We start from the raw sequence: 10,000 nt of genomic DNA, 5'->3' as shown, positions 1-10,000 counted from the left end.
AGGGTGCTGGAAAGGGTGCTGGAAAGAGAGTGGAATGGGTGGGATTAGGTACGTGCCTCTGGCTTGGCTACCTCCCTTATAAGGGGGAGAAAAACCTCTTGCTAGATAGATAGATAGATACGGAAGGCGTTAAAGCTGTATTGTGGTTAGGTCTTGTGTTGGCTGGGAAGTGAAACCGTGTTTGGTTAGATGCTTGTGTTATCTCCTCTCTCTCTCTCTCTCTCTCTCTCTCTCTCTCTCTCTCTCTCTCTCTCTCTCTCTCTCTCTCTCTCTCTCTCTCTCTCTCTCTCTCTCTCTTTTTTTCTCTCTCTCTTTCTCTCTCTGTCTCTCTGTCTCTCTCTCTCTATCTCAAGCAAGGTCGTGACACAAGTATGTCTGTCTGTCTTGGTCACACGTATTGCTTGTACATTTTGATTTAATTCATTGACTAATGTTTTTTTATTTTTATTATATATTTCTATAGCCGTGAGAATAGTCTAGAGCGGACTTGTGTGTGTATGTGTGTGTGTGTGAGTGTAAACTTATATTGGAATTTATTTAGTACATTTGACATTTTTTTGTAGTATATTTACTGGATGCAGATTAATTATCACTAAAGTCATTAATAACATGTTTAAGACAACCAACATTGCAAAAAGAAAATTAGGAAAAGGAGGAATTCATAATGGAAGTTAATTTAGGGACAACTTTATTGATCTTTGTAGTCTGTACGTGGATGTATTTGTCATCGCTATTATTAATATTAGTATTGTTATTATTATTACTATTATTATCATTATTATTAAGATTATTATTATCTTAACTATTATTATTGTTATTATTATTATTGTTGTTATCGTAGGACTGATTTATTCAGCCGTGAGTGAATTAGATCGGCTGTTATTACGTAGAACAAGTTATATAATACTAAAGGACTAAAGGGATGACGTCACAAAGTTTTAATAAGATCGACAATCGTCATAAAAGGAAAGAAAAGGATGAGGAAGAAGAGGAAGAGGAGGAGGAGAAAGAGGAAGAGGAGGAAGAAGAGGAAGTGAGGAAATAGAGGTGGAGGAGGAGGATAAAGAGGTAGAGGAGGAAGTTGAGGAAGTGGAAGTTGGGGAAAAAGAGGAAGAAGAGGAAGGAAAGGTAAAACACAAAGAGGAAAAGGACGACGAAGACGAAGAAGAGGGCGGCGAGGAGGAGGAGGGGGAGGAAGAAGAGGAAGAGGAAGAAGACGAAGAAGAGGAAGTGGAGGAAGACGAAGAAGAGGAAGTGGAGGAAGAGGAGGAAGAAGAAGTGGAGGAGGAAGAAGAGGAAGGGAATGAAAAACACGGAAGAGGAAGAGTGTAACAACGAAGGTGAGGAAGATAAGGGGGAGGAGGAGGAAGAGGAAGAAGTAGAGGAAGAAGAGGAAAGAAATGAAAAACACGGAAGAGGAAGAGTACAACAACGAAGAAGGTGAGGAGGAGGAGAAGGGGAGGAGGAGGAGGAGGAGGAGGAAGAAGAAGAGGAGGAAGAATAATATTACTCGAGTTTTTGTGTGCCCGGAGGGCAGTAGGATTGTCGAGAAAGAAGAAGTTCGTTACCGGGAGTAAGGAAAGAGAGGGCGAAATGCGTAGTTCAGCCTCGTCGTCCGTCGTCTGACGCAGCCTCGCGTAGTTCAATGTCGTCTGCAAAGAGACTGACGCGGCTTCAAGGTCGTTCACAGCTGATGACGTCACGAACCAAGGACAGGATTTCGGGGGCGGGGGGAAATAAAAAGGGCACCAGAGACGCCACCCGTGGCCTTTATTGTGGCGTAGCTATAAAGTGTTCATCAGGCGTACCAACGTTGTTGTTTTTTAATCAGGCCTGCCAACTTTTTTTTTTTCTTCGTGAATAAGGCGTACCAACTTAATTTTTTTTTCAAGAATCAGGCATACCAACTGAAACTTTTTTTTCTTCTTTGATCAGTGATGGAGCTGGTAGTTTTATTTTGAAAATCTTTTACTTATTTATGATGTTATTCAAAAATAATTTGTATGCAGCGACTCGTGTGTGTGTGTGTGTGTGTGTGTGTGTGTGTGTGTGTGTGTGTGCGCGTGCGTGTGTATGTGTGTGTGTAGGTAACGTGGTAGAGTATATAAAGTGGCTCATTGACTTGGTAGACGTATGGAGTTGTCGTGTATTCTCATTTATATTTATTGATTGATTGATTGATTGGTTGAAATTGTTGGTGGCTGGAATGAAGTGGGACCAATATTGTACCGAAAATAAAGTCTTTGGACCCATTCCAGGGAACCCACGAGGATAAGATTAAAAATAAGTTAAAATAAATATGTAGGAAAGATAGTAACAACAAAAGCAATTCTATCAATATATATATGCCAAGAGATTTTTCCACCTTACCAGGGAGGTAGCCAAGTCAAAGGAAAGTACCTCCTCCCATCTATTCCACTACTTCCTCCACCCATTTCACCCCCTTTCCATCTTAGCTCCTCGTGGATGACGGGTCATCCCTGTAAGTAATAATGGTAATAATAGTAAATATCATCATCATCATCATCATCATCATCATCATCATCATCATCATCAATCATCGGTGGTAATGAAAATAATACCAATAAGAATAACAATCAATAATGATAATAATGATAATAATAATAATGACAACAGAGGCAATGATAATAATGACAGTAATTATATATGATGGTAAATAAAATAGAATAAAACTCCGTTTTTCTTCTTATACATTGTGTGTTTGTATCTTCTTATCCTTTGGGAAGGAAGGTCCACCACTTTCACCAGCGCTTCCTTCCTTCCACGGAGACAGAAGTCACAGAGATAATGTCTCCCAAGCCAAGCGTGCAAGTTACTTGCTTCAAGTTACTTGCCACGTGTAAACATCTACTTGACTGAAAATTCGGTTACTTGCTCTCTCAACTTGCCCCGTGGAAATGAGCCTGTAAAGTAAAAAACTGATCGTCGTCCTCTCTCTCTCTCTCTCTCTCTCTCTCTCTCTCTCTCTCTCTCTCTCTCTCTCTCTCTCTCTCTCTCTCTCTCTCTCTCTCTCTCTCCTCTCTCTCTCTCTCTCTCTCTCTCCTTTTTTTTTGGGGGGGGGGTTAAGCTCTAATCATACAGGAATGCGGAGTGACTCGGGTCCGTAAGGGTTTCATAAAAAGTTTTTACGCAGTCCGTACCTTGAACGGGTTTAGTGGGTTAGGCACTGTCGTTTGTGTATTGTGCTTCCTTGCCATTGTTGATCAACATTATATATATTTATATATATATATATATATATATATATATATATATATATATATATATACATACACACACACACACACACACACACACACACACACACACACACACACACACACACACACACACACACACACACACACACACACACACACACACACTGTAATCACTACAGGATTACTGCGTAGATTTTTTCTCAGAATATTTACATTTGAAATGAATAATTTTTATATTCATAATTCATTATATTCAAGAACGACACAATAATAATAAAAAGTCATATTAATGCTCTGCTGCCAGCTCTTGTTAAAATCAATACCATAATAGCGTTACATAACGTGAACGAATAACGAATTGTCGACGAGATAAGGGGACCTGAAGGGGAAGAATTGCGTAAAATGTCGGAAGGACCCGACAAGGGGACCTGAAGGGGAAGAATTGCGTGAAGTGTGGGAAAGACCCGACAAGGGGACCTGAAGGGAAAGAATTGCGTAAAGTGTGGGGATTACCCGACAAGGGAACCGGAAGGGAAAGAATTGCGTTAAATGTCGGAAGGACCCGACAAGGGGACCTGAAGGGAAAGAATTGCGTGAAGTGTGGAGACGACCCGGCAAGGGGACCTGGTGGGAAAGAATTGCGTAAAGTGTGGGAAAGACCCGTTAAGGGGACCTGAAGGGAAAGAATTGCGTTAAATGTAGGAAGGACCCGTGGGAAAGAATTCGGTAAAGTCTGGGAACGATGAAGGTCGTGTATGCTCAAGAGGAAGCCTCTTTCTTCGTATAGAAGTGCCTAGTGTAGGCCTTATGGTCTCTTACAGTCTACTTCGTTCTTATGTTCTTAGGTAAGATTTTCCTATAGATAGCTGGGGAACGTATTGGAAAGGAGGAGGAGGAGGAGGTTGTGGTGAAGGAGGAGGAGGAGGAGGAAGTGAAGGAGGAGAGGAGGTGGAGGGGAGAGGAGGAGGAGATGGTGATGGAGGAGGAGGTGAAGGAGGAGGAAGAGGAAGAAGAGGACGAGGAATAAGAGGAGAGGAGAGGAGGAAGGGACCTGGAAGGCAAGATTTGTTATAAAATGAGTGAGAGTTTAGGAAGAGAGAGAGAGAGAGAGAAAGAGAGAGAGGAAGAGAGAGTTGTGTGAGAGGAGAGATAGGAAGCTGAGATCAAGAGGAGGATGTGAGGAGGAAGGGGTGGAGGAGGAGAAGGAGGTGATGAGGAAGAGGTGGAGGGGGAGAGGAGGTGGAGGGCAAGGAGGAGGAGGGAGGAGGAAGAGGTGGAGGGGGAGGGGGGAGAGGACGAGGAGGAAGTGAAGGAGAGGAGGAAGAGGAGGTGGATGGGGGAGAGGAGGAGGAGGGAGGAGAGGACGAGGAGGTGGATGGGGGAGAGGAGGAGGAGGGAGGAGAGGACGAGGAGGAGGTGGAGGAGGAGGAGGAGGAGGAGGGAGAGGAGGAGGAGGAGGTGGAGGCGCCTGTGTTAAAGGCGATAGGTTGAGTTCAGTGACCTTGAGCCAAGAACGACGACAAAAGAGCCTGAGGAGGAGGAGGAGGAGGAGGAGGAAGAGGAAGAGGAAGAAGAAGAGGAGAACAAGGAGGAGGAGGAAGAGAAGGAGGAGGAGGAGGTGGAGAAGGATGTAGAGAGAGGAGAAGGAAGAGGAGGAGGAAGATGGAAGTTCGAGCTGGAAATTTGGTGACCCTTACGTAAGGGGTGACATGAGAACTCGATAACACCACGCCCGCTTACCACCATTTACCACCATTTACCACAATTTACCACCATTTACCACCGTTTACCACCACTCCCCACCATTTACCACCACTCCCCACCATTTACCACCACTTACCACCATTTATCACCGCTTACCACCATTTACCACAATTTATCACCACTTACCACCAGTTACCAACATTTACCACAATTTACCACAATTTACCACCATTTATCACCCCTTACCACCATTTACCACCACTTACCACCATTTACCACCACTTACCACCACTTACCACCGTTTATCACCGCTTACCACCATTTACCACATACTACCACCACTTACCACATACCACCACCACATGCCACCGCATACCACCACATACCACCACCACATGCCACCACATACCACCACTACATATCACCACATACCACCACCACCACATACCACCACATACCACCACCACATACCACCACCACCACATACCACCAGCACTACATACCACCACCACATGCCACCAACACCACATACCACCACTTACTACCAGAAGCAGCCTGTGGGAAATTTACCCGGAATGTGAGGAAGAGGAGGAGGAGCTGGGGGAGGAGGAGGAAGAGGAGAAGGAGGAGGAGATAAGGAATTGAACCAAGGTTTTGATTTCGTTCCTCTTCGGTGGTGCAAATGCAAGTAGACCTGGGAAGAGATGGGCAGACCCTTCTTGGTGAAAGCGATAGGGTGAAAGGTGTGCTAGGGTGATGGTATGATAGGGTGAGGATATGGTAGGGTGATAGTATGGTAGGGTGATGGTGTGGTAGGGTGAGGATGTGGTAGAGTGATGGTATGATAGGGTGAGGATATGGTAGGGTGAAGGATGTGCTAGGGTGATGGTATGATAGGGTGATGGTGTGGTAGGGTGATGGTTTGGGAGTGAGAGGGTATAGTAGGGTAGTAGGGTGAGGGTTTGGTAGGGTGATGAGATAGGGTGGAGGGTGTGATAGGGTGATGGTAGGGTGATGGTTTGGGAGTGAGAGGGTATAGTAGGGTAGTAGGGTGAGGGTTTGATAGGGTGATGAGATAGGGTGAAGGGTATGCTAGGGTGATGGTATGATAGGGTGATGGCGTGGTAGGGTGATGGTGTGGTAGGGTGATGAGATAGGGTGAGAGTATGCTAGGGTTAGGGTGTGGTAGGGTGATGGTAGGGTAGGGTTAGGGTGTGGTAGGGTGATAGTATGGTAGAGTTAGGGTGTGGTATGGTGTGGTAGGGTGATGGTATGGTAGGGTGAAGATGTGGTAGGGTGATGGCGTTGTTCCCGCCAGCATCTGGAAGGACAAGGGTGATGCACTGCTAATTCTGCGTTATGCTCGTGGGGTTCCGTCCACACTTCATTATTGGCGTTTTGGTGGATGATGGTGACCTGGGGTGATGTTGCTTGTTGGTGCACGACGGAGGAGGAGGAGGAGAAGAAAGGAGAATAAGAGGAAGACGGTGGAGAAGAAGAAGAGGAATAAGGAGAGAAAGAAGAGGAGGAAGAGGTGGGGGGAGAAGGAGGGAGAAAAGGAGAGGAAGAAGGTGGAGAAGAAGAGGAAGAAGGTGGAGAAGAAGAAGAAGAGGAAAATGGAGAGAAAGAAGAGGAGGAGGAAGGTGGAGGTGGGAGAGGAGGTGAGGCAGAAGTAGAGGAAGAAGGAGGAGGAAGAGGAGGAGGAGGAGGAGGAGGAAGGTGGAGTGGGAGAGGAGGTGGGAGAGGAGGTGAGGCAGAAGTAGAGGAAGAAGGAGGAGGAAGAGGAGGAGGAGGAGGAGGAGGAGGTCCCTGAGTGAGTAAAAAACTGTTGTTATTGAAATCAATAACATAAGGGAGAGGTTGTTGTTGTTATTTATGTGGACTTGGGCCCACCAGCGCTTCTATTCTGGTGCAAATGGTGAAAGTGGAGGGTCTACGCCAGGAGGCTCTGAGTATCTTTGGGCTGGGGAAGGTAATTAACACTCATTGCCGAGGATCGTGGAGTGCGGGATTCGAACCCAAACCAAAAGCGAATGTGAGACCAGCACGCTTCCGATGACGCCACATCCCTCCTCCCATCCTAACCCTACTATCCTCTCCCCCTTCCCTCCCACCTCCTATCCTCCCCCTTCCACCCCTATCCTCCCCCTCCTATCCCCTTCCCCCTCCCGTCCCCTTCCCCTCCCCTCCCATCCTCCCTCCTCCCATCATCCCCTTCCCATCATCCCCTTCCCATCATCCCCTTCCCATCCCATCCCATCCCCCCTCCCATCCCCCCTCCCATCCCCCCTCCCTTTCCCCTCCCCCTTCCATCCCATCCATCTTCCTCCCCACCCCCTTCCCCCTCTCCTCCCCACCCACCCACCCACTCGGTAGAAATGCGTAATGGTAGTTAAGCGAGGAACAGAGGGTGGGGGGGGAGCCCCCCCGCTGACGAAGTAAGGGGGAGGAGGAACCTTGGCATTAACCATTAAGGTCCCAGAGGCGGCAGGTCCTGGGATGTGGTTCGGCTCTCAGGGTCCTTTGTAGGGACACCAAGGACAAGCTTGGGGGGGTTACCAAGGTCGTGGGATTTTTTTTTTTCTGACCTTCAGGATGATATTATGCTGAAGGGATTGGATCGTAGAGAGGGTGTAAATTAGAATTTAGTCGGGTAACAGAAAAAGAAGGGAAATAGATTTGTAAAAAGGTATCAACATTGTTGTTATTATTCTATTATTATTATTATTATTATTATTATTATTATTTGTGTGTATGCTTCTTCATCTTCATCCACTTCTTTTTCTTAATCTTTTTCGTGTTCCTCATCCTTTTCTTCATCGTCTACTCGTCTTTCTCGTTTTTCTCTGGACCTTCTTCATCTTCCTCCTCATCTTCTCTTCATCTTCTTCTCTTCCTCATCTTTTTCCCTTAATCTCCTTCATCTTTCTCTTCATCTTTCTCTTCGTCATATTTTTCCTTAATTTCCCTCATCTTTCACCTCATCATCTCTTCCTCATCTTTTTTTTTTTATTAATTTACTTTAGCTTTTTCTTCATCTTCTCTCATAATTTTTTCTTAATATCCTTCATCTTTCTTTTCATTTTCCTCATCGTCATCTTCTTCATCTTTAATGATCATCTTTCTCCTCATCTTTTCCATCTTTTTCTTCATATTTACCTTCTTCATTTTCTTGTTATTCATTTTTTTCTTCATTTTGTCTTTTAATATTTTTCTTCGTCTTTTTCTTCTTCATTTTGTCTTTTAATATTTTTCTTCATATTTTTCTTCATCTTCATCTACATCTTCTTTTTCTTCTTCATCTTCTTTTTCTTCATATTCTCTTTCTTCACCTTTATCTTCTTAATCTTCTTTTTCTTCATCATTATCTTCCGCTTTACCTTCATCTTCTTTCTCTTCATCTTTTTCTTCATCTTTGCCTTCATCTTCTTTTTCTTCATCTTTATCTTCCTCTTCATCTTTGTCTTCATCTTCTTTTTCTTCATCTTCTTTTTCTTCATCTTTATCTTCCTCTTTACCATCATCTTCTTCCCCTTCATCATCTTCCTCTTTACCTTCATCTTCTTCCCCTTCATCATCTTCCTCTTCCTCTCTTTCTTCATCTTTATCTTCATCTTCTTTTTCATTTGCTTTTTCTTCATCTTTATCTTCCTCTTCCTCAACATCTTTCTTCATCTTTATCTTCCTCTTCCTCAACATCTTTCTTCATTTTTATCTTCTTCGTCTCCTTTTTCTTCATCTTTATCTTCTTCTTTACCTTCATTTTCTTCCTCTTCATCTCTTTCTTCATCTTTATCTTCTTCATCTTCTTTTTCTTCATCTTTATCTTCCTCTTTACCTTCATCTTCCTCATCATCTCTTTCTTCATCTTTATCTTCTTCATCTTCTTTTTCTTCATCTATATCTTCCTCTTTACCTTCATCTTCTTCCTCTTCATCTTTCTTCCTCTTTATCTTCATCTTTTTCATCTTTATCTTCCTCTTTACCTTCATCTTCGTTCTCTCCATCTTTTCCTTCATCATCTTCCTCCTCTTCCTTCTTGTCACCTCACGATGATGATGATAACGACGTCGGCTCGTTTACGAGTATAGGAAGTTGTTTGCATGTTGGCGATCGCTTCATGAGGTGTTATCGTGCACTGAACGCTTCACGTTTTAAAGACTTGAAGATGCCTTATGACACCATCATCGACCTCAACTCCAGGACAGAGCAGGAAAACAGGTTCCAGGGAATAGACAAAAATGTTGAGTTATTGTTATGGGTATTGTGATAGGTATTGTGCCTGAAAAGAGTGTCTATGAAACGGAGAAGAGTATTAGGTTGTAATGTATTGTGTGTGAAAACAGTTTCCAGAAAACAGACGAAAAATTTAAGTAATTGTGATGGGTGTTGTGATAGGTATTGTGTATGAAAATAGTGTTCAGGAAATAGACAAATTTATTAAGTAATTATAAGGTATTTTGTGGGAAAACAATTCCCAGAAAACATACAAAAATATGAAGTTATTGTACTGGGCATTGTGATAGGTATTGTGTGTGATAATGTGTGTGTCTGTATTGTGTTGACAAGTGACAAGGAGTTTTTAATATTTTCGTTTACAATAACCAGCGTTTCCATCCTTGGGGACAATGTATAATTAAAGATTAATCTTTAAGAAGAACGCCAGAAAGGAAGGGATAGTCAAAAATGACGAGATAATCTCCTTTGAGTGGCGATGATTGACCAAATCTTTGAACAGAATAACATAAGACATCCAGCTATGCTGAAGATGTTGATGCTGGTTATCTGAGGCGAAGCGTGTTTTGATGTGATTATCACCCAAGATGCGATTAATGGGGCTGGAGTGGGCGGCCAGCAGCCAGCCACCTCACAGCCACCTCACAGCCACCCCTCAGCCACCCCACAGCCACCCCTCAGCCACCCCACAGCCACCCCTCAGCCACCACCTCAGCCACCCCTCAGCCACCACCTCAGCCACCCCTCAGCCACCCCACAGCCACCACCTCAGCCACCCCTCAGCCACCTCGCACGGTGGCGAAGACGTGGCCGATGACAGCTGACCGTGAAAGAGGATT

At 44.2% G+C, this 10,000-nt stretch overlaps 1 protein-coding gene across 6 annotated transcripts in view; it reads left to right on the top strand.

The window, feature by feature from the left end:
• LOC143041405 (uncharacterized) overlaps positions 1-10,000 on the top strand; it is a 435,186-nt gene that overhangs the window by 208,425 nt on the left and 216,761 nt on the right. The gene's annotated exons all lie outside the window — the stretch shown is intronic.

Source organism: Oratosquilla oratoria, chromosome 31 (assembly GCF_046742065.1).
Source record: "Oratosquilla oratoria isolate Oo_2021 chromosome 31, ASM4674206v1, whole genome shotgun sequence".
Classification (NCBI taxonomy): domain Eukaryota; kingdom Metazoa; phylum Arthropoda; class Malacostraca; order Stomatopoda; family Squillidae; genus Oratosquilla; species Oratosquilla oratoria.
The sequence above is the reverse complement of the archived record's forward strand: the minus strand, read 5'-3'. Positions and strand labels throughout refer to the sequence as shown.